At 38.8% G+C, this 26,850-nt stretch overlaps 1 protein-coding gene across 6 annotated transcripts in view; it reads left to right on the forward strand.

Moving 5' to 3' along the window:
- The first annotated feature begins 20,340 nt into the window (after positions 1–20,340).
- Positions 20,341–26,850, forward strand: part of URE (urease) — a 146,843-nt gene continuing 140,333 nt past the window's right edge. For 4 of the 6 annotated variants that reach the window (XM_077370548.1, XM_077370554.1, XM_077370551.1 and 1 more), the window contains exons 1-2: positions 20,341–20,492; positions 20,866–20,949. The gene's annotated coding sequence lies outside the window, so the exon portion shown is untranslated. Of the gene's footprint in view, positions 20,547–20,582; positions 20,633–20,865; positions 20,950–26,850 lie in introns of all 6 variants that reach the window. The other 2 variants (XM_077370550.1, XM_077370549.1) reach the window with 2 other exon arrangements.

The following is a 26,850-nucleotide window of genomic DNA, read 5'->3' on the forward strand; positions in this document are numbered from 1 at the left end:
CATTGTTGGGCTTGAGGCAGCATTGGCCTTAGGCATAGAGAATCTTGACGTATATGGAGATTCAATGTTAATCATTTGCCAAACCCAAGGAGAATGGAGAACCAAAGAAGAAAAGTTGCTGCCATATCATGAATACTTGGATATTCTCGCTAAGCAATTCCAGCACATCACTTTCAGTTATTTGCCAAGGTTGAAGAATAGATTCGCCGATGCCTTAGCGACGTTAGCTTCTATGATTGACATACCTCACAATATGAAAATGAGGCCCATCACGGTTCAAGAGCAATGGGCTCCTGCATATGTTGATGCTATAGAGATAGCTGCAAGATGTCCCGATGGTAAACCATGGTATACGGACATAAAGAACTACATCTCGGGCCAGGGGCATCCCAATGAGGCGTCGAATAAGGAGATAAGGACTTTGCAGAGATTGGCGGCTAACTTTGTCATTTGTGGAGGAGAGCTGTATCGACGGTCCTTCGACGGAATTCAACTCTTATGTGTCACTGAAGATCAGGCAGAAGAAATTCTCGCAGATGTTCATGAAGGGGTGTGTGGACCTCATATGAATGGGAAGATGTTGTCTAAGAAGATCCTACGTCTGGGGTACTATTGGCCAACATTGGAAGCAGATTGTCACACATTTGTGAAGAAATGCTATAAATGTCAGATACATGCGAATCTCATCCATGTACCACCTACCGAATTGCATTCTCTTACTTCTCCTTGGCCGTTTTCGGTTTGGGGAATTGACATTATTGGCAAAATTTCCCCTAAGTCATCCAGTGGTCACGAGTACATACTCGTTGCAATTGACTACTTCACTAAGTGGGTTGAGGCCGCTTCTTATGCAAAGCTTACATCCGCATCAGTTGCTAAATTCATACGAACCAACATCATATGCAGATATGGGATTCCCCATGAACTTATCTCAGATAACGGATCTCATTTCAAGAAAGAAGTTATCATTCTTTGCGAAGAGTTCAAGATTAAGCATCACAAATCCTCACCTTATCGGCCGCAGACAAATGGAGCAGTGGAAGCTGCAAACAAAAATGTCAAGACTATCATTAGCAAGATGTCAGAAACTTATAAGGATTGGTCGAATAAGTTGCCGTACGCCTTGTGGGCTTACAGAACATCAATTAGAGCTTCAACTAGGGCAACCCCTTACTCTCTTGTTTATGGTATGGAAGCAGTGCTACCTGTAGAGATTCGTGTACCTTCGCTCCGAGTATTGGCTGAAGTCAAGTTGCCAGAAAATGAATGGGCAGACGCCAGATATAAAGAGCTGAATATGCTAGATGAAAAGAGGTTAAAAGCGCTTTACCATGTGCAGGGTTATCAGCGCAGAATAGCCCGGGCTTTTAATAAAAAGGTTAAAATCAGAGATCTCGAAGAAGGCAACCTTGTTCTAAAAGAAAACCGAGCACCAGTGTTTGACCCAAGAGGCAAATTCAAGCCTAATTGGTCAGGGCCATACATCGTGGACCAAATCTTACCTGGAAAAGCCGTCAAGCTCCGTAATTTAAATGGAGAAATATTGCCGGAACCAACAAATCTTGATCAACTCAAGAGGTTCTATGCTTGAACACCAGAAGGCCGTCTTTTGGCCGAATAAAACCCAAATTCATAACCCAAAATCAAAAAATATATAACCTTTTGCAAACCCTTTTGAGCCTACATAAAATTTTCCTTCAAAACCCAATGTACTAGGGGCATTCCCCTGAACTACGCATGACCTGATTCCTACACTGGGATACGTAGGCAACCTGTTCACAGGTTCGGTTGAAACTCTTGCAAAACCTTAAGCCATTTTTTGAAAAGCTCTACCTCACCTGTAAAGTCCTTTTGGTGTTCAAGTAAAAAAAAAAAAAAAAAAAAAAAAAAAAAAAAGAGAATGGAGCTTGAAGATCCGCTAGATTGAAAACCTGAAAAGGCGATCTAGGCAAAATTTAGGATCATTCCCCTGCTAAGTTGAAAACCTGAAAAGGCAGCTTAGGCAAAAGTTAAGGGGGTAGCCTGCTGAGTCAAAAACCTGAAAAGGCGATTCAGGCAAAAGTTAAGGTTGAACGGTCCGCCAAGTTGAAAATCTAAAAAGGAATACTTGGTCGTGGTAAGATGGGGTTCACGCCAGAAGAATTACATCGACCTCTGAACTCTCAGTAGGTCAGGCAAAAATAACAATGATTCCCGAAACTAAGGGCATTAATTTCAAAACAATCCGAAAGTTGATAGAAGGATATATGAAGTATCACTGTCTTAAAAAATAAGTTAAGATGTTTATCAGTGGAGAAACATTCTTTAAAAGAGGCTAACCTAACCCAAAAGAAAATACTGATAAGTCAGAAGCATCACGAGATCACTTGAGTAATCTTTCTTATTTTGTCTTTTTATTACCAATGTCTGTGGTTCTATTTTTAGAAAAATTTACAAATGCTATTTTAAAGAATTGTTGTAGGGTGCAATCACTCTGAAGGCAGGTTCATTAACAGATTCCGAGAAACTTGGAAAAGGTGCGACTGTCATGAATGGTGAAAAATCGTTGCAAGAATGATCTCTGGTCAATGAATAGAAGAAGGTTAGAAGGCCTTAAACTGGGGCAGGTTGCTAATGAAGTGGCATCTCATGTTCAAGCCTTGAAAGACCTTTGCTGCATGGTGGTATGGAATCATTTGCTTCCAAAGTTGTTAATTAGAGATTTCAGTTCCTTTTCTCTGATAATCTATGTCAAAGCTCAAATTATCTCTGAATTCATTTGAAAATGGTCTCTTCTCTTTAAGCATCATATAAATGTGATGTCTCATTTCTTGGAATTCATATAAATACGATAGTCCATTGTCCTTGAGTTAACTTTGAGCATCATATAAATATGGTGTCTCATTTGTTTGAAATCCGTATAAATACGTTATTTCATTCATTCTGAGTCCATTCAAAAATGTCCTCTTATTCTCTTTGAGCATCATACAAATGTGATATCTCATTTCCTCGAGAACCGTAAAAATACGGTATTTCATTCTGAGTTCATTCCAAAATGTTCTCTTATTCTTTGAGCATCATACAAATATGATACCTCATTTCCTTGGAACTCCGTAAAATTACGGTATTCCATTCTCTTCTGAGTCCATTCAAAAATGTTCTCTTATTCTCTTTGAGCATCATACAAATAAGATACCTCATTTCCTTGGAACTCCGTAAAAATACGGTATTCCATTATCTTCTGAGTCCATTCAAAAATGTTCTCTTATTCTCTTTGAGCATCATACAAATATGATACCTCATTTCCTTGGAACTCCATAAAAATACGGTATTCCATTCCCTTCTGAGTCCATTCAAAAATGTTCTCTTTGAGCATCATACAAATATGATACCTCATTTCCTTGGAATTCCGTAATTCATCAAATCCAATTCTACGTTAAATTCAAATTCCCAAAATTCATCAAGTCCAATTCTACGTCAAATTCAAATTCCCAAAATTCATCAAGTCCAATTCTACGTCAAAATTCAAAATCCCGTAATTCATCAAATCCAATTCTACGTCAAATTCAAATTCCCCAAATTCATCAAATCCAATTCTACGTCAAATTCAAATTCATGAAAAAATCTCCAAATTCTTCATTGTCAAATTCATTAATTCATCTCAACCGAAGATTGAAGCCGTAAAAATACGGTATTTCATTCTGAGTCCATTCAAAAATGTTCTCTTATTCCCTTTGAGCATCATACAAATATGATACCTCATTTCCTTGGAACTCCGTAAAAATACGGTGTTCCATTCTCTTCGAGTCCATACAACTACGTTCTCTTATTCTCTTTGAGCATCATACAAATATGATACCTCATTTGCTTGGAACTCCGTAAAAATACGGTATTCCATTCTCTTCAAATCCATACAACTATGGTTTCTTACTCTCTTTGAGCATCATACAAATGTGATGTTTCATTTCCTTGGAAACCGTAAAAATATGGTATTTCATTCTGAGTCCATTCAAAAATGGTCTTTTCTCTTTGAACATCATATAAATGTGATGTCGAGCGGCACCGCAGCGGGATTTTGTTTTTTATTATTATTGCATTCCAATTCTAGGACTTCGTTTAGGGTCTTGCATTAGGTAGTAAATGTTTGCGTCTAAGTTCCGTTTTGTGTAGAGTCTTTTGTCGATTAAAGCTACGCAAAATGGTTCTGTCATTTTAACTTTGGTATTTGATGACTACGTCATCTTTACCAAAGAGGGGCATCTGTAGACACCCCCATTTTGCTCTGCTTTGATCAACAAAGAAATTAGGGTTTCGCTGTCAATTTTTCAGTATTTTCCATTCCCGTGTTCGTCCCTTACACTTTCTCAAATCTTTCTGGTCATTTCTGTAATGTTCTGATTTTTCTGCTAAAATGTTGAGTTATTCATGAGAATCCAGGAGTTCAGGGAGGTTACCTTAACAAACAAATTTTGTTGCGATCATCAAGATGAATTATTCGGATAATTCTCGAAAATGATTTTTAGGCACAACTTAATGGATGGTTTGGATTAATCTGCAGAAATTGTATTTTGGTCACACAACCGATTTACATTGTGGCTATTATTTGGACGGTTGGGATCATCTTATGGGTATTATGCAAGGGGGACAACCAATATACGATGTGGCTGGGAAATTGGATGGTTTAGATCATCCTATGGTGTAGACCCCATTCATTTTTTTAAGCCATAATACAAGATGGAAATTCGGTTGATTTGAAATGAGCTTATTAATGCTTAGTGTGCATGTTGTGAGGTAAGCATTAGCTTTTGGGAATTCATAGGGAAAAACATATATGCACATGGGAATAAGTGGGTCCTTCAAAGCTACAAAAATTATATTCGTTGGGTTGTTGAGAATAAAAATTGCTTACTTTTTGAGGAGGTGTTTTGGTTTTATGTATGGTAATGATTCCAAACCATGAGTGGTTTCTATAAAAATGAAAAATCCATACATATGATTCGGTTGGTGTTGAAGAAAATTTGTGAGAAATACACATGGGACCCACTTGGGATTATCTCTTACCATTATTCAAAAAAAAAAAAAAGATGCTCTTACCATTATTCAAAAAAGATGCTAAAAGGCATGCAAGGTTGAATTTTTCTCATATTTTGAACAAGGCATCTTAATAAGGACCCCACATGGTTTTTATTATGGAAAGGTGGTGATGTTGTTGCTCAATTATTAGAATTTTTATATAAAAGGCATCATTGTTGCTACAAATAAAGGAGAACACCATTGAATGCATTCAAATGGGTTTCGGTTGTTATTGGAAGGGTTCACATTAATCTATTCTTGGATTCCCTTTTGATTAGAAATATTGATCATTTAGAATTCCTATTCTATTAAAGAAACTCCAAGATGGGTATTTGAGGTGGATTCCTCAAAACAAGGCTTAAAAAAAAGAGAGCAAGCTCTCTCTCAAAAAAAAAGAAAAGAAAGGGAGAAGCCTCGATATCTCTCTCTCTCTCTCTCTCTCTCTCTCTCTCTCTCTCTCTCTCTCTATCCTTTTAACTCCCACTCTCTCTATCTTTCTCTCTCAATCATTTTCACTCTCATATTTTCCCTTTCAACCTCTCTTCATATCCACTTGAGAAAACAGTAAAAAAAAAAAGAAGAAGAGGAAAGCAAAAGCGGATCGCACATAAGCGATATTTTGGAATTTTTTTGCTCTCAGATTCGTCGAGGAACTCCACCATAGGTAAGTCTACTGTTCTTGAATTTTTTTTGAAATTATTTGGTATTTTTCTAGATTTTTGCATGGTTTTTTAGCATTTAAATGACTTAAATTCAATATTAATTGTTTGTGCTAAAACTCACGATCTGTATAAGTGTTTCAAATCCGTTTAGTCCCGAAATTTAATACGATGTTCTACTTCAATAGAGTAAAATAACTATCGGATCGGATCGGACATTGGATCAACGGTTCTTTAGAATTTGAAGTGAAGAGTGGTATTTTATTTAAAATATGGGCTGAGAAATTATGAAATTCGAAAAAATAGCCATCTCGGGATGATCTATTTTTCGGAATTTTAAATTTTTCTTGTGTTCATCACATCAGAACAAGGTTGGAAGATGTTTTCCAGAATCGTAATTTTATCAAAAATCGTGTTTTAAAAATGGAAAACTCTTCAAAAAACATCTTTTGACGAAGAAAAATTAAATTATATACCAAACAGATTCTAAAATTAATGAAATTTCGTGGGAAAATAATATGTTACTGATTCATTTTACCATGAATTTGTAAAGATTTTTGGAGTTTATTTGGTATATTATTTAATATTTTCTTTGAAACTTATCAGATTTTAGGAGACTTTTTACTAACATCAGATCATCATTAAAATTCATAAAATTTTTACAGTAGTCTTATCTTCCATATTACTTGCTACTGTAAAATTTTCGTGTGATTTGGATCTGTTTTAATATGGGATGTAGTGTTAATTTATAATCTGGTCTGGAAATTGTAAAATCCGAAATTGGTAGTAAATAATTTCTAAAATTCATGAAAATCTCACTGCATGCTATTTTGATTCATATAGTATTTCTGTAGAAATTTCATAGAATTTAGAGTTATATTTCTACTAGTTTATGTGTTAATTGTGCAATCTGGACATTTAATGGTTTAATCAAGATTAAATGTGAATTTAATGTAAAAATATGCAAAACTCATCCTGTAAGCTACATACATTTTCATCTTGCTGCTGTAGAAATTTCAAATCATTTCGAATTTATTTGCAACAATTTCACTTGTAAAACCGCTCATATGCTTAAAATTGATAAAATCCATTGAAAATTCGAAATTAATTAAAAATCATTGTGAAAATTTCCAAAGAACCTTAAATTTTGTCACATGTTCACTCCTTAATCCATTGAAACAGAAATTTTAGGATCTTTAGATTTTCCTGGAAAAATGGCCAGTGCATCCATAATCGTATCCCAATTGCAACCGATCTTTGACAATTTGAATACTTAAGCTATAGCATGTTGTTGGCTCCGAGGTTACTGTCCACGGAAATCCTGAGATATGCCAGGCAATAAGATGTTATAACCTAAGTATTAAATTGCGCAAGGAAAGAACGCACGATTCCCTTCCTTGGATGCTATTCTGGGCCGAAATTGGTGAACCCTAGAACCATTGGTAATCCTCAAGTGTCCATAAATCGAAAATCCATGAAATCTGAAATTAATTAACTTCAAGAATTTGAATTGATTTGTCTCGAGTCTTTCGGAACCATTGGATTATGGTTTCCAATCTAAGAACCATTAGAGCCCAATTTAGGAACACTAGTGTTGTGTCGTGTCCTAAGTTTTAGGGAGTCCTAGAGTTAGGAGTCCAGCCTCATCACGGACGCTTGCTATGTATAGCAACCGTACCATAGGTCTAGTTACACTAGTCACCCAATCTTTCCTTAAGACAAGCCTAGTAAACTAGGATGTAGGCAAACCTGCATTAGTCTAAGGGACAACTTGCATTCAGATAAGAATCATATAGCATCTTAGATGAAATCCTAAGATAATAAAATCCTCAACTTGAATTAAATAATTCCTCTTAAAACTGTTGAAACAGTCAAATCCGTCTAAGTCGGTGTCCTAGTTGAGTTAGGCATATGTAGCTTAGCTTAGGTGCACCGAACTACGTCGACTCTGATCCCAGTGAGGCTTGGGTACGTAGGCAGCTTGGATGTCTGATGGCATACCACCCGCGAGTCGGCACCACAACAAATTGTGGTGTTTTGTATATTAATTTTCTTGTAAATGCTTAATCAAATCACTTAGGATTTTTCATGAAATTAGAATTTTAGGAGAACTTTCACCTAGATTGAATCCAGACAAATTAAGAAATCAAGATACACATTTAGGATTCACATTGCAATTAGATCATAGGATGCATGTCCCGTAGATAACATATTAACATAGAGTTGAATGAGCCATTTAAAATAAATTTAAAAGAGTTAGCTTTTGGAATCGAAGACCGATTATCGGGCAGGAATGGTGCATGTGGTGGATAAATCCCCATACCTTCCATTCTTGTAACCAGGTAGCGAGTCTAGATTTCTGGTTAATTACGGGTCCTAGATCCCACATCTAGGTGGCGACTCTGTCAGTCTCTTTTATGTGGAATTCGGATTGCCTTAGTGATCCCAAGTTCACATAAAAGACGAATCTAAATCAACACTAAGAAGCACACGCCAATCGCGTGGGTACTAGAGACCAAGAGAGTGCCTGGCGGCTCGCGCCCCACCCCTCTCGCGGGATCGTGTCCCACAATATCTGATACACTTTATTTCTGCCAATCAGAGAAATTGGGTCCACTTGCTCAATGTGGCCCAGTTCTACTACAATTTGCAAAGGAGTTTTGCGTCCAACCAGAGCCCATTCGAGCTGGCTACCGATCGACAACCTTCTACGCTTCATTCTATTGCGGCCGGCTGTACAGGAGCAGTCCCCTGCCTATCATATGACCAAAGAGTGGCACACAAATGCAGATATTGCCAGAGCTTACTTAGAGAAAGCATCTAGAAGGATGAAGAAGTGGGCAGGTCAAAATAGAAAGCCAAAGAACTTCAAAGTTGGAGACTTTGTGTTACTCAAGCTCAACCCAAGCCAACTCAAATTCACCCGTAAGGTACACAAAGGCTTGGTTCGCATATATGAAGGCCGCCTTCCTATCCTTGAATGGGTCAGAAAAGTATCCTTTCGAGTCCAACTCCCTTCCTGGCTGAAGATCCATCCTGTCTTCCATGCAAGTTGTTTGAAGCCATATCGAGCGGACAACGAAGATAGTAGCAGGAACACATCAGCCTGTGAGGAACCGCATGCAACTTCCTTCACACGTGAAGTTGAGAGCAACATGGCTGAACACATCGTGCCGCGGGGGACTTCCAGAAAATAAACAACGGAGTACCTCGTGAAGTGGAAAGGTCTACCATAATCAAAAGCCAGCAGGGAACCCAAGCAAAAGCTCCTCCTAATAGAAGATCAAGCACGTGCCTACATGGATGTAATGTCGACGAGGGCGTCGACATAATTGGGTGAGGGAGTGTCACGAGGCCATTTCGTCCAGCGTTGCTCGCATGGCTTATGACCCATGACTTGGTCTATCAATGTAATATGTAAGAGTCATGCTAATGTACATGTTGTAGTGGGGACATAGTCGGTATTACATCTGAAACGTACCTCGTCTCGTTGCTTCTTGAGAAGTTGTCATTTATAGTACCTTTGGTTGCCACTCGCCGATAAGTGGGTAGGTTGCTAAAGCTCTTTACCCTGAGAGCTTGGTTGGCCATCGGGCATATCCTAGCAGGGAGTCAACGGGTGATCGGGGACCCTTAGGAGTAGTAGTTCTTTTGGCTTACTCCTATTGTTCAAGAATCAGCAATAAAGATCAGCATTTGCCTATTCGTGTGCCCCATTATTATGTGCTTGCTTGCAAACTTAGCATTTCTCCTTCTGCTTGTTTTGTAGGTTTGATCCTCACAACCTTGCCAAGCTTACTTGCTTGTTGTGAGACATTGCAAGTGCCGCATAGACTTCGCTCCCAAACCGAAGGTCCGTGACACTTGGCCCCATTTAGTTTTCTCCTTTCTCCTATTTGTCTTGGCCGATTGTCGTTGTTGTTGTCTTCTTTATCTCTTTGTCTCATGGAGCCTCCTATCATCGGCACGACCAATGGGGTCCGTGCAACACAACCACTTTCGACTATTCCCTCTTCTAGTTACTCCTCTCCTGTGGAGAGCTGATTCCCACAGATGACTATTGTTAAATTGGACGGGGCCAATCACTTAACAAGGAAAGTCGTTGTCGAGACATATCTCCTTGCTCGAGACAAGGTTAGCCTTATTAGCCAGGATCCTCCCTCTTCGACTGATCCCACATATGCTCGATGGGAGCAGGAAGACACATTGATTTGCACACTTCTTTGGCAAAGTATGACTCTGTCTATAGCTGCCACCATGATGCTTCTTCCCACATCTAAGCAGATCTAGGATCACACTGCACTCCTCTATTCTGAAGATGATAGCCTCACGTGCATCTGTACCACATATTCTGAGCGGATACGCTTTCGCCGTGGTGATGTCTCTTTGTGCCCATTATAGCATGTTTGCCTCCCTCTGCCAGCAGCTTGGTCTTTTTATGCCCCTCACCTCTTACATCACCATACTTACACGTCAATAGGACTAGCTCCGTGTTCTCCAGATCATTGGCTCCGAATTTATTCCCTTCCTCACGGAGGTCTATTCACGTGCCTAGCAGTGTCTTCTGAGCGACTCCTCCCTAGTTGTTCTTGTTCTCCAGATCATTGGCTCCGAATTTATTCCCTTCCTCACGGAGGTCTATTCTCGTGCCTAGCAGTGTCTTCTGAGCGACTCCTCCCTAGTTGTTCTTGTTGATAGCACTGCCCTGACAACCTATGATGGTGGCGGTCACTCTGGTCGTGGTGGTGGTTCTTTTACCCGGGGCAGGGGACGTGGTGGCCGTGTTGGTGGTGATCATGGCCGCTCATATTGCACTCATTGTCAGAGAGGGCGCCATCATGTCGACACTTGCTATACCCTTCATCCCGAGCTTCGCCGGACTAACTCAGTGCATCTGACTCAGTTGGTCCTCCCAAGGCTTTACCTTCCTCATCCACTACCCCCGTGCTAGCCGATGACACATTCACTTTATCACGAGCCGACTATGAGGAGTTTCAGCGTATTCGCTTGAGCGTCCTCCCTCCTACTGCGGGCTTTGCACAACCAAGTAGTTCACCTACTACCCTTATTTCTAGCTCTGGGTCCTAGACTATTAATTCGGGGGCCTCAAATCACATGACTGGGAACTCTTCTCAGCTTATCTCTTTCCAAGCTTTTCATTCTGTTACTCAATCAATTACCCTTACTAATGGGACCACTACTCCCATCTTTGGTGTAGGTAGTATTTCTCCTCATCCTAGCCTTCCATTATCTTCAGTCTTATGTTTCCCTAAGTCTCCTTTTAGTTTACTTTCTGTTAGCCATCTTACTATAAGTCACAATTGCTCTATCTCATTTTCCCATCTTTCTGTCTCTTTCAGGATCTCCCGATCATGGTCGGCCAAAATATTTCGATTTCGGCACAAACAGAAACGAAATTCACATAAAGTCGTTTCTTTACAAGATTTTGCAGAAAGTTTACCGAAATTTCACCGAAATTCCACCAAAATTTATGAAATTTTCACCGAAATAGCCGAAATTGACACCAAAAGAAATTTTAAAAAATGAACACCGAAATGTTATAATTTCCACCAAAATTTATGAAATTTCCACCGAAATAGCCGAAATCGCCGAAATTGACACCGAAATATTAGACTTTTCAGTCGAAATAAACAAAATCATAATCATATTTTTTACATGATTTTGGTAGAAATTTCGGCCAGACACCGAAACATTTCAGCTTCGTTGGTGGCCGAAACTGACACCGAAACCGAAATTTAAAACCCTGCTTTCGACTAGGAGGATGATTGGATCGGGACGTGAGGTGGATGGGCTTTATCATCTGGATTGTAGCATGCCTACAACTGCTGTTATGACCTCAAAATTTTGGGCCCACACCCAAGGGGGATGCACACCACACTCCCAAAATTGGGAGCGTGCGCATAACGTAGGTGGGCCCCATTAAATGGTTGTTTTAAAAAAAATTAAAAAAAAAAGAGAGAGAAAAGAGAATCCTTCCATTTATTGTTGAGATTGTGATAATCATGAAATTAGGAAGGCAACCAAATCTTTCCATTATTTATGAGATTGTGATAATTATGGAATTAAAAACCCAAGCAAACCAAATCCTCTGAACTAGGAAGGAACTAATAAATAAAGCAGGATGCAAGATGGTAACCTTTTAACTGGGGAAAGAATCCCCATCAAGGAGGATTCTACCCTCCAAAAATCTCTAAATATATCTTATATATGTTTGTGTGTGTGTGTGTGTGTGAAGGGAGAGAGGGAAAGAGAGAGAGAAGTGGGCGGAAGAGAAAGAAAGAGAGTGAGAGCCAAGGGAGAGAGTGGGAGAAAAGGGGAGGAGAAGGAGATCTATGGTTTGAGTAAGTGCCGAAAACCCAATTCTTTTGATATTTTCTATTGACCTTGATAGGGTTTGAGTCCTTATATGATCCTTTTTTATATTTTTGAAGTTGTTATGAGATATCTGAACCCTAATCCCCTCACAAAACCCTCAAAACTCGTTTTTGACAGCGGCACCAAATATGTCCTTATCTGGAAATAAATTGATTTGTGATAAAAAAAAATCTTCTTAATAACAGTATAAAAAATGTTTCTTTGCTGGAAATTATGAAATAACTGATTTGGAATCAAAATGGCACCAAATATGTCTGCCTTATCTGGAAATAAATTGATTCGTGATAAGAAAAATCTTAATAACAGTCTAAAATATGGTTATCTATGCTGGAAATTAAGAACTAACTGATTTGGAATCAAAACTCGTTTTTGATAACGACACACTACATCTATCTTTTCTGGAATTTTAAAACAAACAAACAACAAATTTCAGCACTATTTGAGTTTTGATAAACTGCGCAAGGAATGGATCGTATATCTATATGTGTATTAGCTTAGGGTTGCAATTTCTTTCGAATGAAAACTAATTAGGTTAAGGAAAAGCGTGTAGTCGAAAAGGAACCTTTGACACTTAGATAAGTTACACAACACCCTCGATATGTAATCTTTCAGGTTCTCTTTGTGACCGTTACTCTCAAAGACTGTCACCTTATTCACACCTCGGAGATTAAGGAAACTAATGGTGGACTTGTTTAATAAGGATGACTTAAATATCTTGATTATTATGACTCTAGTTACTACAAGAATGTGTCTTTTTTTTGTGTATCTAAATGAGGAATTGTTGCTGCTATCTCTGCCTTCAAATGAATTGATTCAATGAGAAATACTGGGTACCAATAATTGAATTTAATGCAATTGTACGAATGTCAAGGGTTGTCAGAAAAATGTGAAATTTCATCACCTTTTAATGAAGGAAAATTACTGGTAATCATGCATGAGTGTGCCACTAGCTAGGATTCGAAAAAGGAGGGAGGGAAGACTAAGGAGACCCCTTGGATCCAACCTTGGGTGAAATGCCAAAAGCCATCAAGACTGAGAGCGTACTACATCTGGTTGGCTATGCATGGATGGGTGCAACCTCCAAGGTGACCCGATAGAAATCCTAGAAGGGATCACATTCCAATAGAGAATTAAGGGTCCTTGTTGGTCAGTGATCGCCGGTTAGGCTATAAAGCCATCGCTAAAAAATGAGAAAAGAACAATGGAAATTTGCTGCTTGATCGCTGGGGAAATGGAGAGTTGCATATTGCTTGTCATACATGCATTGCATTTTTAATTTAAGCTGTTGAATCTTTGAAATCTTGCTAAGAATGTTATAACTGTTCATTTTCTATAAATTACTCCATTATTGTAAGAATTAGTGTTATAATACCCTTTTATTTTTTTTGTTCTTATTATATAAGCCTTCCTTCACTTTGCTTTAACCCACCTTCCCTACAGGAAATCTAGGTGACGGGGAAAGAGCCTTTGCTAGCAAGAACATATAAAGAACCACACGGGAAATGGGGGTGCTGGCGTAGAGTCTTGTGGAATGACATGATTGTCATCCCTAAATAATTTAGTTCCTTTTGGATTCAAGATTAAATTGGTTTTATTTCGAACTTTAAGTTAGTTGGTTTATGTTTGAGACGGAGATGATGGTTTTTTTAAAGTCATGGGAATGGATATTTTAATGTTTATGATTGGTTTATTAATTGAAAAAGTACTCTCATCGCTTCCGCTGAATTATGGTTGTTTTAAAAAAAAATACCAGATTTTTTTTACCTGTATTCTCCCGTGGCGACCTCGTGCAGGAAATCGAGTTGTTACAGCTGCCTTGCATAGTTCTGTCGACGCCTATCGGAGGCACTATCGTCTTGGCCATCATTTTCTTCAGCGGCTTCAGTAGACGCATGTTGTTCCTAGACCTGTTTCTCATTTTCTTTGCGAGTCATGTAAACTCAGGAAACATCATCGTGTGTTTTTTCCATCCCAAGTAGTCAGTAGAGTGTCGAGTCCATTTCAGTTAGTTCATTCCGATGTATTGGGACCCTCTACGGTCGAGTCTTCTTCTAGTTATAAGTACTTTATTGTTTCTATTGATAATTATTCGCGTATGACATGGCTATTTTTATGTCTACGCACTGGTAATGCTAGGGAATATTTCTCTAGGTCAAATCGATTTCAGGGTTACCTCTCCACTCATGGCATCATTCGTTAGTCCTCTTGTACACACACCTCTCAACAAAATGGTGTTCCTGAAGGAAATTGCGCTACTTACTTGAGGTGGCCCGCACTCTCCTTTTTCAAATGTGGGTTCCTAAAAGCTATTGGAGTGATGCCATTCTTACTCTCATCTTCATCGCTAATCGTCTCCCTTCGTCGATTCTTAGTGGTGACTCACCCTTCATGGTTTTACATCCTCAGCGGGATCCTTTCCCTCTTACTCCTTGGGTATTTGGCTATGTTTGCTTCGTTCACAATCTAGGTCTTGGTCGTGATAAGTTAAACCCTCGATCGGAACGTTTTGTCTTTCCTAGGCTACTCTCGCACCCATAAGGGATATTCTGGTTCTACCTAACCCATCGTGTTGCCTCCTCCTCCTCTATCTGTGTCAATGCATGCACGCCCCTCGGACCCTACACCTACACCAGTTTTTGCAGCACTAGGCCCTCCCATTACTACGAAGCACTATCAGCGGCGTCGGCGTGCAGATCCCCCTCCTCTCGAGGGGTCATCTTCTCAGCCGGTAATCCCAGCCTCTACCTCTCAAGTATCATCTCGTCCTTCTTCTGTTGTGCTTTCTAATTCTCCTATTGCACCACACACCCGTTCTCATTCTATTGCGCATCCTATTTCTAACTTTGTCTCCTATGATAATCTAACCCCCTCCTTCAAAGGCTTTGTATCTTCTTTTGCTTCTATCTCCTTACCGCAGTCTGTGGCCGAGGCTCTTGCTCACCCTGGCTACCGTGTAGCCATGGATCTAGAGATGGGTGTACTTCACACCAAGGTTTTAAATTTCGGTTTCGTTACCGATTTCGGACCCCACCGAAATCAAAATTTCGATTGAAATTTTGGCCGAAATCCAGCGAAACAAAGAAAACAATATTTTATTGAATATAAAATTTCGGTTCGGACCCCACCAAAATCAAAATTTCGACCGAAATCATGCGAAACAAAGAAAACAATATTTTATTGAATATAAAAAATTTCAGTCGAAATTTCGGTGAAATATTATATTAATTAAAAAAACAATCTTTTTAGCTTCTAAGTTACCCTCGCACGTATGTCCAACAGTCCACCGTAATCTCTACAAATCAGGGTAGGTTATCACTCCACGTGGCTAAATCCTACAAATCTGGGATTGAGATTTAGTTTAAAACCAATTATAAAATAAGTGCACCGTAAATCTCTACAAATCTCAGGGTAGGTTTTCACTCCACGCGGCTAAATCCTACAAATCAGGGATTGAGATTTGGTTTAAACCCAATTATAAAATAAGGCAGCAGCGTTTCAACCAATCGATACATTGCTTCTCTCCACGAGTTTCCTTCTCCAAAACTCAAGACCTCTTTGCTTTCTCCGTCGAAAGCACGCGTGTCATCCTCGACTTCCCATCTCTCTTCGCTCCAAGTCAAAACCCTAAAATGCTCTCTCTCTCTCTCTCTCTCTCTCTCAACCCACATCTCCCGAAACTAAGTAGGAATTTTAGAAATGAACTCTAATTTTCTCACATTTAAATTGGTGAAATTTCGGAAATAATCGAAATTTTGACCGAAATAAAATACCATTTCGGGTTTCATACAATTCGGTGCCGGTCTCCACTGAAATTTCGGTACGAAATTTTGGATTTCGATCGAAATTTAAAACCATGCTTCACACCAATTAGACCTGGGATTTGGTTCCTCTGCCTTTTGGTGCTCGCCCTCTGGGATGTCGATGGGTGTTCTCTATTAAGTATTTGTCAGATGGAACTATTGAGCGCTTGAAGGCACGATTAGTGGCAAAAGGGTTTACTCGACATGGTTTTAAATTTCGACCGAAACGTTTCGTTTCGGCCAGTTTCGGCACAAACCGAAACGAAATTCACATGAAGTCGTTTCTTTATAAGATTTGCCGAAATTTTAACAAAATTTCACCGAAATTCTGACATATCGCTGAAATTTCATTTTTTGACTTTTTTACAAAATTTCCACTGAAATAGCCAAAATTTCAACCAAAATTGCCGAAATCAACACCGAAATTTTAGACATTTCGGTCGAAATTAAAAAATAAATGAAATCATTTTTATATTTTTACATGATTTCGGCCGAAATTTCAGCCCAAAGCCGAAACGTTGCCGAAACCGAAACTGAAATTTAAAACCTTGTACTCATACGACATTCTCTCCCGTTGCGAAGATTCCATCAGTTCATGTGTTACTTTCTTTATCCATTAATCATGATTGGACACTATCAATTTGATGTGAAGAATGTCTTTCTCCATGGCGACCTCACTGAGGAGCTGTAAATGGAGCAAGGAATAGAACTCGTTCCCCCCAGGGATCCAACGAGGGCGTTGGATGGTTTGGGTGGGGGAGGTTTGTTAGACCCCTAAAACCAATGGCACAGGCATTGGCTTGTGGTGGCACCTTGCACCCTTGCCAATAGTCGAGTGGGCCTAGGGAGTTAGGCCAAGAGGAAACAAGGTGGGAGGAGATCATGGCATGTGGCCAATGCTAGTTGGGCTTGGCAAAGAGGTGTAGCAAAGACCTTAGTTGCATGGCATATGTGCGCAAGGCAGCCCACAAGCAGAGGCCATGGGCTGGGCACTGGATCATTGGGCACTGGATCGGTGTGGGCACTAGATCATTAGGCACTAGATCTGTGTGGGCACTGGATCATTGGGCACTGGATCGGTGTGGGCACTGGATTAGTGGGCACTAGATCATTAGGCACTGGATCTGTGTTGGAACTGGATCATTGGGCACTGGATCGGTGTGGGCACTGGTTGGTGGACAACTGATAGGCAAAACCAAGGCACCAGTGCGCATGTGACAATTGGCAAGTGCCTAGGTGTGTTTGCACATGGAGGCAACAGTTACAAACGGTCATGATTCAAACCAAGGCACTGCTTGGTCGTGTTCAAAGGCTTGGACACAAGGACGACAAGGCAAAGGCAACTGGTGGGCGATTTTGGCAAGCAAGGCATTGGCTTGCACTTGCACATTGTGAAAACCACTCAAGGCAATCATGGCTGGATGGAGGCAACTGTTATGCCACATGTTGGCTTGTCATTTGTAAGTGCTTATGCACATGGATTGTGAGAATTCAAATGTAATGGGCATTTGAATTTGTAGCCTTTATATAGGCAAAAACGCCCAGGAGAGAGGTGTGTGTATTGGAAGAGAGAAAGCTTCCTTGTATTGGCTTTTGCCATAAGAGTTTAAGAAAGAGGATGGCAATGGAGTTGCCCGTGGAGTATGCAGAGATTTGGCCGAACCACGTTAAAAAAGTCCCTTGTGTTGTGTGTGTTATTATTTTGTTGTGAGATCTTTGTGTGAACAAACTTGAGTGGCTGACTAGTGTAGTGCTAGGCCATCACGGACAACCCCCTTATCAAAGAAATTTTGATTTTTGGTGAGTTGCACCGTGACAATGTGTATGATGAGAGGTATTGTAATATTTGTACAAGGTTGCCCTACTTCGGGCCTATATATACATCATTTACATGGGAGGACTCCTCAATGGAGACTCACCATCTTCTCCCTCACCATTCTTCTCCGTCTTCCTCTGTCTTCTCATTTCTAACATGGAACGAGAGCAAAGATCTTCAAGGTTGGGGGAAAGAAGAAGAGTTCATCTCTCCCACGTCTCCCACGTCTCTCTCTCTCTCTCTCTCTCTCTTGTTCTCTCTTGTTCTCTCTTTCATCTCTCTCTCTCTCTCTCTCTCTCTCTCTCTCTCTCTCTCTCTCTCTCTCTCGTGTCAGCCTCCATCTCTCGCATCTTTCTTCTTTTTCCTTTTTTTTTTGCCTCAATCCCTAAAATCTCTCTCTTGCTGTCCCCACCAATTTCCCTCACGCGCACGACCCTCATTAAAAATTTATCTTTTATTAGGTTTCATCTTTAAAAATTATTCTTTAATTAGTTTTTGTATTGGAAAATCAATCTTTTATTAGTTTATGTCATTAAAAATCAATCTTTAATTAGTTTTCACCATTAAAAATTTATCTTTATTTGGTTTTCATATTAGAAAATTAATTTTTATTTAAAATTCACCATTAAAAATCAATATTTTATGGTGTTCATCATTAAGAATCAATCTTTAATTGGTTTTCTCCATTAAAAATAATTTTTTAATTGGTTTTCCCAGAAAATTCGAAATTCCCTAAGGCCTAGTGTCATGGCCCAAACCCCACCCTGGGCGTAGGACATGACAACACTGTACAACTGTAAGATAAATACCACAAGCATTCAAGGCAAGAACAGAACCAACTTAACCAATTCCATACCCATTAATAACTGAAACCCCAATAATATGAATCTAATACAGTCAAATCAAATCTCAGCTATCCCCTGAATAATAAAATAAACATAATATTCGTCTTAAACATTGTTTCATAATACTCACTGAAACTACATCAAATAACTAATTATTCTCCAAGTAAATGCTCTTGCATCTATGCCTTCCCTTCCTCGTTCACCTCAATATGAAAATGTTATAAACCATAGTCACTTGAAAAGCTCAGTATATAATAAAATGCTACTCTAAGTGTAGGTCTAAGCATGCCACGGCTCAAAAGATCAATCCAAGGGATCAAATTGTATATTGAATATCTCATTGGGTGCATAACAAATACTAACGCTTTAGATACTACTCTATATACATATGATGCTTTAGATTGAGACATATTTTTCACAAATGGTTTGATACTTTGTTTTAGTTACCCATAAATGTATTCCTTTGATACCTTGGCATGTTACGTTATTGATATTTTATATTCTATTGATTCTCTCATTTGCCTATGTTTGTCACCTTTAGTTATCCTACGCATGATCTCTCCGAGGCAAACATTTTTCTTATCTTTGAATGGTTGCGTATCTAAGTTTGATAAATTTAAATGACTATTGTAATACAGATTCATAATCGTTCTTTTATTATACGAGTCTGCCATAAACTTGTGGAGCTTGCTTGTTCCAGTTATTCCACATGCCTTTGTGGATGCCGATGAGGTAGCCTTCGCAAATGAACAAGCATGATCAACACTTTGGACGGGGATGAGCAATCAGGTTTTGGAATGAAAATTGTCATCTGCAGGAGTTAGGAGTTTATTAGGTTTTAGTTTTAGTTTGAGTTATATTTACAGTTTTAATTCCGTTCATGGACATGATTTGGTAGCATTATTAATTGATATAATAGACATTCAAATCAACAGAATAAGATTGCTCATTTATTTACTTCTTATTAGATTGTCTTATGATTTTTTTTTAAAAATCTTGTGGGTTTTATTTGTCTTTCCTAGTAGCGACCGGATGCGGAATTGGGTCATTGCAATTTGCCTCCCATCTTATCCTTATTTTGCAGTGGATACGGATTCTATTGTGGCAGCGATTTCGCTAGTATTTGATGTTGTGAAGTGGTTATGTGATCCTATTGTTCTATACATTAGTTACATCAAAGATCTTGAAAGTAATTTTGAAAATCTCAATGAAAAAGCAAGTGATTTGTATAGTAGAAGGGACGACATAAAAGGGGAGATAAGTAGGCATGGAAACAAAAGGACTGCTACTTATGAATGCCAAAACTGGCTTAAAAATGTTAAAAAGCTTCAAGATATGTAAACACCCCATTTTGACCGAACCTTAAACTATTATTTTGATATAAAACCTATTAAACTAGTGAAGTAGTGTCCCAAAATCAGCCATAGGATAGTTTAGTGTCCTAAGTAGGTCCCTGTAGAGTTTAAGGAAAATTCGATAAAATTGCCTAAAAGATGAGCTAATTTGTGCAAGTTTGTGTTTTTATCATTAATAAAAGGAGGGTGATTCATCTAATTTGGAGTTGCTTAGGAAGGAAAAGGCATAGTATATTATCTTAAGCAAGGGAGTGAGTAATCCATGTTGTTGTTGCCTTGAGAAAAGATAAAATAACATCACTTATGGTTTGTTGAATAAGTACAGGGGAGTGAATTATCTAGGAGGAGGGTTGTCTAAGTAGAAAATAAGGCTTAAATATTCCATTTACCTATGTAAGAGGGGTCCAAGGACTCGTTAAAAAAATTCATTTTCCTCTTTTTCGTTCAAGAGAGAGTGGAGAGAGAGAGAGGGTTTTTTTTAAAACCCTAATTCATATCCCTTCTATTTCGGTCATCTTCTCCGGCCGGATCCATTGGAGCTCCGGCTATGCCCCGATAAGCTTTTTCTAGTTCGTTTTGCCACTCTACTGTTGCAATTGATTCATTTTCTCTTCTCATTTCAGGCTAGAAACCCTAACTTCAAACTCCATTTCTTTTAGCCGAAGCTTTCTTCTTTGGTCAAAAAAAAAAAAACTTAGGCTGAGATCCAGTAAGGCTCTAGCTGATGTATGCCTTCTATTCGTCTTTGTTTTTTTACCAAACCTTAGCTTAAAGTTTCTTAGAGCCCTAGATCTGTTACCATGAAACCTAAAATGTGTTGTTGAAATCATAGATCTGAACATCCAAACTAGATATTTGAGTTTATCTTGCCTAGATCCGATCTATTTCTGCAAATCAGTACAATTCTAATCATACTTCTTGGGTTTTTTTTTGTAAATTTAGGATTCCTACGCAATAATGGCTGTCAAATGAAGTTTAAAGAAAAGAAGAAAGCAAGGAGAGTCTAAATCAGTTTGGCACACCTAGGTAATATCCAAATCTTCTTTTAAAGTTCTTTTTATCATGATCTTCTTGATAAAATGGTGTTTAACGCATAATTAGACTTTGGATTGCTTGGTTGTTAGTAAATGATTTTCGGAATAAGCTGACGTATAATGGAATTTGATTCTGATCATTGCCTCTCTTTTGCTTGGATTCTGTGATTTGTAGAAGTAGTCTTTAGGTCTTAAATAGCATGTTATTGAATTTATGTCTTATATAATTATAAAGATTTTTTTTACATGAGTCGGTTCAATTTTGCTGCCTAGAGGTGTGTCTTGTTATATTTTATACTTTGGAAATTGTAAACATAATTTGGAGGATAACTAATAGTAAGATCTGTGGCTGTTATTTGCATTTTTTCGACTTGTGCATCTGTGATTACTAAAGTGGTTTCATGGCTTGCGCTCTACGTTTGGCTTTAGATCTAGAGGAACTGTCCTGAGGTACAGGTTCCCGGTCATGGTTACTAAGGTCATCTTGTGAACTGTGTGGGTTTTTATAAGGTTTGAATTCATATTTAAAATTCGGTTTATATGAAAGTATAAGTTGAATTATTTGAATTTGAGATGGCCTCTCATTTTTTGAACTAAACAGAGCATGAAATTAGTAGATTGAATTCCTTTTATGTCGATTTGTCCTGGCTTTTAAATCTTTTTCCGAAAGCAAAGTTTCATTTTGGTATGAATTTTGGTTGATTGATCTGTTGTAGTTGGAATCAGTTTTGATAGACACTCCTTATTGTCCTTCGATTGATATTTTCTTTAATTATGTTCTATATTTTTAGAGATTTTTACTCATTGAATAGCCATGCTGCTCATAATGAAAAATTATGCAGCTAAGGTTTTTTTTTTTAAAATTTCAATAGTTAGGAAGCTTATTGAAATGCAAGTGTGGCAACCCAAGAGTGGGGGTGAATTGGTTAATTAAAATTTTTGGCTTAATTAGTTGGAAGATTAGAATCAATTTGCCAATTTTAAGTTGTTTCTATCTAACCCTTGTTAATATAGATTAAAATTAAATACAAAAGGGAAAGAGCTTACCAATCACTAAGTGAGAAGAAGGGGAGAAGAAGAGGCACACAACAATGAGGAGACACAAGATTTTTATAGTGGTTCGGTCTATCAAAAATACCTACTCCACTCTTCTAAGTTTTACTCCTTGGGCACTCCACTAATGATGAGATTCCACACCTCGAATCTTCGAGCTTTACAAAACACCTTCTCCGCCTCCGAGGGGACAAACCCTCTTTGCTTCGGATTCTTCTTTGTTACAGGGCCGAATCGAAGACCCTCTTACAATCAAGCTTCTCCTTCAAAGGCCGAAGCGAAAACCCTCTTCATAAAGTTGATTCTCCTTTCTTAGCGGGCCGAATCGAAAACCCTCAATACAAGTGAAAAACAACAAATGGAAAACACTCGTAGCCTCTTTATTAGGCTTGATACAAAAGTGCTAGCTCATAATCTCTCCAAAGAATTGATAAAATGTAAAAGCCATATGGAGATCCTCTTGATAAATGTAGATTTGCAAAATCAAAGCTCAAAGAGGAAAAACCTTTGATGTGAAAGTGTAAGCTCAAATGGATTGAAAAATAATCTTTCAAAAGGCTCTTTTGATAGTTTTGGATAGGGTATAAGTAGCCCATACAAAGATATGACCGTTTGGGGGTAAAAACGTAAATAACTGGCTTAGACAAATCTAGTCGTTTGAGCCCCAACGACTACTTTTCGATACCGGCGCGGTCGACTGAGGTTTCGCGGTCGCCCGCCCTATCGGGCGCTCTCTCTCTTATTTTGAATTTCTTATTGCATCGGTCGACCGAGCTTGTAGCGGTCGCCCGCCGAGAGCAACCTGGACATTTTTATTTTTGTCCAGATCCCTATCCTTGGTCGCCCGGCCCTATGGCGGTCGACCAGCCCGAGCAAGCTGGATTGTTTCTGAGTTTCTAGAAACACATCCGCGGTCGGCCGGGAATCCCCGGTCGACCGGCCCGCTAAGATTCGGTAGGTGCTGGATTTCCAGCCACCTTACCGCGGTTGCCCGGGGAACCCCGGTCGACCGACTCTGCTTTGAAATCTCAGTTTTAAATATAAAATTTCAGGGACTTGGGCCATGGTCTTTGGGCTTTTGTCCAAGATTTTCTAACATATTTTGGGGAGTTTTGATGGTTTTCAAAGATGTTAAATTTAATTATGAAAATCATTTGCAAACCTTTCAAAGTGCAAATTCATTTAAAACAAGAGGACTCCAAATACAATCCAAAAATGTATAACCTTGAGTCTTCTTGGATTGCTTGGCTCCTCCGCACTTTCTTGGACATCTCTGACTTGTGAGTGTTAACTCTTCGACTTGCTTTGGCCCTTGTGACTTCCTCCATTCTTCGAACATCTTCTATGTTGCATGAGGTGGTCACCAAGGCTGGTTCATCTCCAAGCTTCTACTGACACTTTGCTAGGCAACTTGTGGGATCTTCAACTTGAGCTCTTTGACTTGAATATCTTCCACGGATGATGTCTCCAATGTATGTGCAAACTCTTTGGTCCATTGTGGATGTTGTTCCTCAAGCCATGTGTTGTGTTGAGTTGTGTAATGGCAATATGACATGTCAAGTTCCTGTCTAAGACACAACACTCAAAGACAGCACGTTAGTCCATAAAGACTAATCAATTTAGGTTTGCTAGCATCAAAACAAGAAGGTAAAGATGAATGATTGAACCCATGGGAACCCTTGGGCTTACACTTATCTAGAAAACTGGATAATTTACAGCTTAAAAGTTCATTGATTTATTGAATAATAAAGCAACACATTGAATTTAAAAGACAAAATGTATTTGAAGTTTCTCTTTAAAAAAAAGAAAATTCCTTAGAAGCAACCTTGGTTTAAACTTACAAAATCAAATCCCCTTTCCCTTTCTTCTTGGAGATTTCTACCAATCGGAGGTCTTCAAATTCTCTTTAAGGGGAAAGAAATCTCGTTTCAAAATTCCTTGGGATGAGAAAGTTCCTGTACCTTTTATAAAGTGTGTGCGAAACATAACCCAAAATTAAAACCTCCAAAACTCTCATTTTTAGTTCAAAATGGTGAAATTTCTACCACTCGGACGTCTTCAAATTCTCTTTCTGGGGAAAGAAATGTCGTTTCAAAATTCGTTGGGATGAGAGAGTTCTTGTCCCCTCTATAAAGAGTGTGCGAAACGTCACCCAAAATTAAAACCACCAAGTCAAAAAGGGGTGACCTTTCTACCACTCGGAGGTCTTGAAATTCTCTTTCTGGGGAAGGAAATGTCGTTTCAAAATTCAGAGGGTGTGAGAGAGTTCTGATCAGTTTTATAAAGAGTGCAAAACGTCACCTAAAATGAAAACCTCCGTAACTCTCTCATTTTAAGTCCAAAAGTGGTGGAATTTCTACCACTCGGAGGTGTTCAAATTCGGGAAAGAAATCTCGTTTCAAAATTCGGTGGGAAGAGAAAGTTCTGGTCCGTTTTATAAAGAGTGCGAAACGTCACCCCAAAATTAAAACCTCCATAACTCTCTCATTTTAAGTCCAAAAGTGTGAAATTGCTACCACTCTGAGGTCTTCAAATTCCCTTCCAGGGGAAATAAATACCATTTCATAATTCGGTGGGATTAGAGAGATTTTGTCCGGTTTCATAAAGGGCGTCCGAAACGTCACCAGAAATTAAAACCTCCATAACTCCCTCATTTTAAGTCCTAAAGTGGTGAACTTTCTCCCACTCGGACATCTTCAAATTCTCTTTCTAGGGAAAGAAATGTCGTTTCAAAATTTTGTGGGATGAGAGAGTTCTGATCCGTTTCATAAAGAGTGCGAAACGTCACCTAAAATGAAAACCTCTGTAACTCTCTCATTTTAAGTCCAAAAGTGGTGAAATTTCTACCACTCGGAGGTCTTCTAATTCTCCTTCATGGGAAAGAAATTTCATTTCAAAATTTGGTGGGATGAGATAGTTCTGGTCTGTTTTGTAAAGAATGTGCGAAACGCCACCCCCAAAATTAAAACCTGCACAACTCTCTCATTTTAAGTCCAAATGTGGTGAAATTTCTACCAATCGGAGGTCTTCAAATTCCCTTTATGGGGAAATAAATTTCGTTTCAAAATTCGGTGGGATGAGAGACTTCTAGTTCGTTTCATAGAGAGGGCGTGCGAAACGTCACCCAAAATTTAAACCTCAATAACTCTATCATTTTAAGTCCAAATGGTGTGATATTTCTACCAATCGGAGGCCTTCATAATATTTTTAAGGGAAAGAAATCATGTTTCAAAATTCGGAGCGATGAGAGAGTTCTTGTCCGCTTCATAAAGTGTGTGCGAATCGTCTCCCAAAATTAAAACCTCCATATGTCTCACATTTTAAGTCCAAACCTCGCGAGCTTTCTACCACTCGGAGGTCTTCAAATTCTCTTTTTGAAGAAAGAAATCTTGTTTCAAAATTCGGTGGGATGAGATAGTTGTCGTCCATTTTTTAAAGAGTGTGCAAAATCTCACCCCCATAATTAACACCTCCATAACTCTCTCATTTTAAGTCCAGAAGTGGTGACATTTCAACGAATCAGAGGTCTTCAAATTTTCTATAAGGGAAGGAAATCTCGTTTCAAAATTCGGTATGATGAGAGAGTTCTTGTCCGCTTTATAAAGAGTGTGCGAAACGTCACCCAAAATTAAAACCACTAAGTAAAAAAGGGGTGAACTTTCTACCAATCGGAGGTCTTCAAATTCTCTTTCCCCAAATGTCGTTTCAAAATTCGGGGAGGGGGGGGGGGATGAGAGAGTTCTGATCAGTTTTATAAAGAGTATGAAACGTCACCGAAAATGAAAACCTCCGTAACCCTCGCATTTTAATCCAAAAGTGGTGAAATTTCTACCACTCGGCGGTCTTCAAATTCTCTTTCGGGGGAAAGAAATCTCGTTTCAAAATTCGGTGGGAAGAGAAAGTTCTGGTCCGTTTTATAAAGAGTGTGCGAAACGTCACCCCAAAATTAAAAGCTCCCCAACTCTCTTATTTTAAATAGAAAAGTGTGAAATTTCTACCACTCGGGGGTCTTCAAATTCTCATCCAGGGGAAATAAATGCCATTTCATAATTCAGTGGGATTAGAGAGATCTGGTTCGTTTCATAAAGGGTGTGCGAAACGGTTTCAAAAATTAAAACCTCCATAACGCTCTAATTTTAAGTCCAAAAGTGGTGAACTTTCTACCACTCGGACGTCTTCAAATTCCCTTTCTGAGGAAAGAAATGTCATTTCAAAATTCGGTGGGATGAGAGAGTTCTGATCTGTTTTATAAAGAGTGCGAAACGTCACCTAAAATTAAAACCTCCGTAACTCTCTCATTTTTAGTCCAAAAGTGGTGAAATTTGTACCACTCGGAGGTCTTCAAATTCTCCTTTAGGGGAAAGAAATTTCGTTTCAAAATTCGGTGAGATGAGATACTTCTGGTCCGTTCTATAAAGAGTGCGAAAAGTCACCCCCAAAATTTAAACCTCGATAACTCTCTCATTTTAAGTCCAAAAGTGGTGAATTTCTAACAATCGGAGGTCTTCAAATTCTCTTTAAGGGGAAATAAATCTCGTTTCAAAATTCGGTGGGATGCGAGAGTTCTAGTCCGTTTCATAAAGGGTGTGCGAAACATCACCCAAAATTAAAACCTCAATAACTCCTTCATTTTAAGTCAAAATGTGGTGAAATTTCTACCAATCGGAGGTCTTCAAAATCCTTCAAAGGGAAAGAAATCTCGTTTCAAAATTCGGTGGGATGAGAGAGTTCCTGCCCGCTTTATAATGAGTGTGTGAAACGTCACCCAAAATTAAAACCTCCATAACTCTCTCATTTTAAGTCCAAAAGTGGTGAACTTTCTATCACTCGGAGGTCTTCA

This window comes from Tasmannia lanceolata, unplaced genomic scaffold, assembly GCF_043159265.1.
Source record: "Tasmannia lanceolata isolate RefF3 unplaced genomic scaffold, GAP_Taslan_0.1 ptg000037l, whole genome shotgun sequence".
Lineage (NCBI taxonomy): Eukaryota > Viridiplantae > Streptophyta > Magnoliopsida > Canellales > Winteraceae > Tasmannia > Tasmannia lanceolata.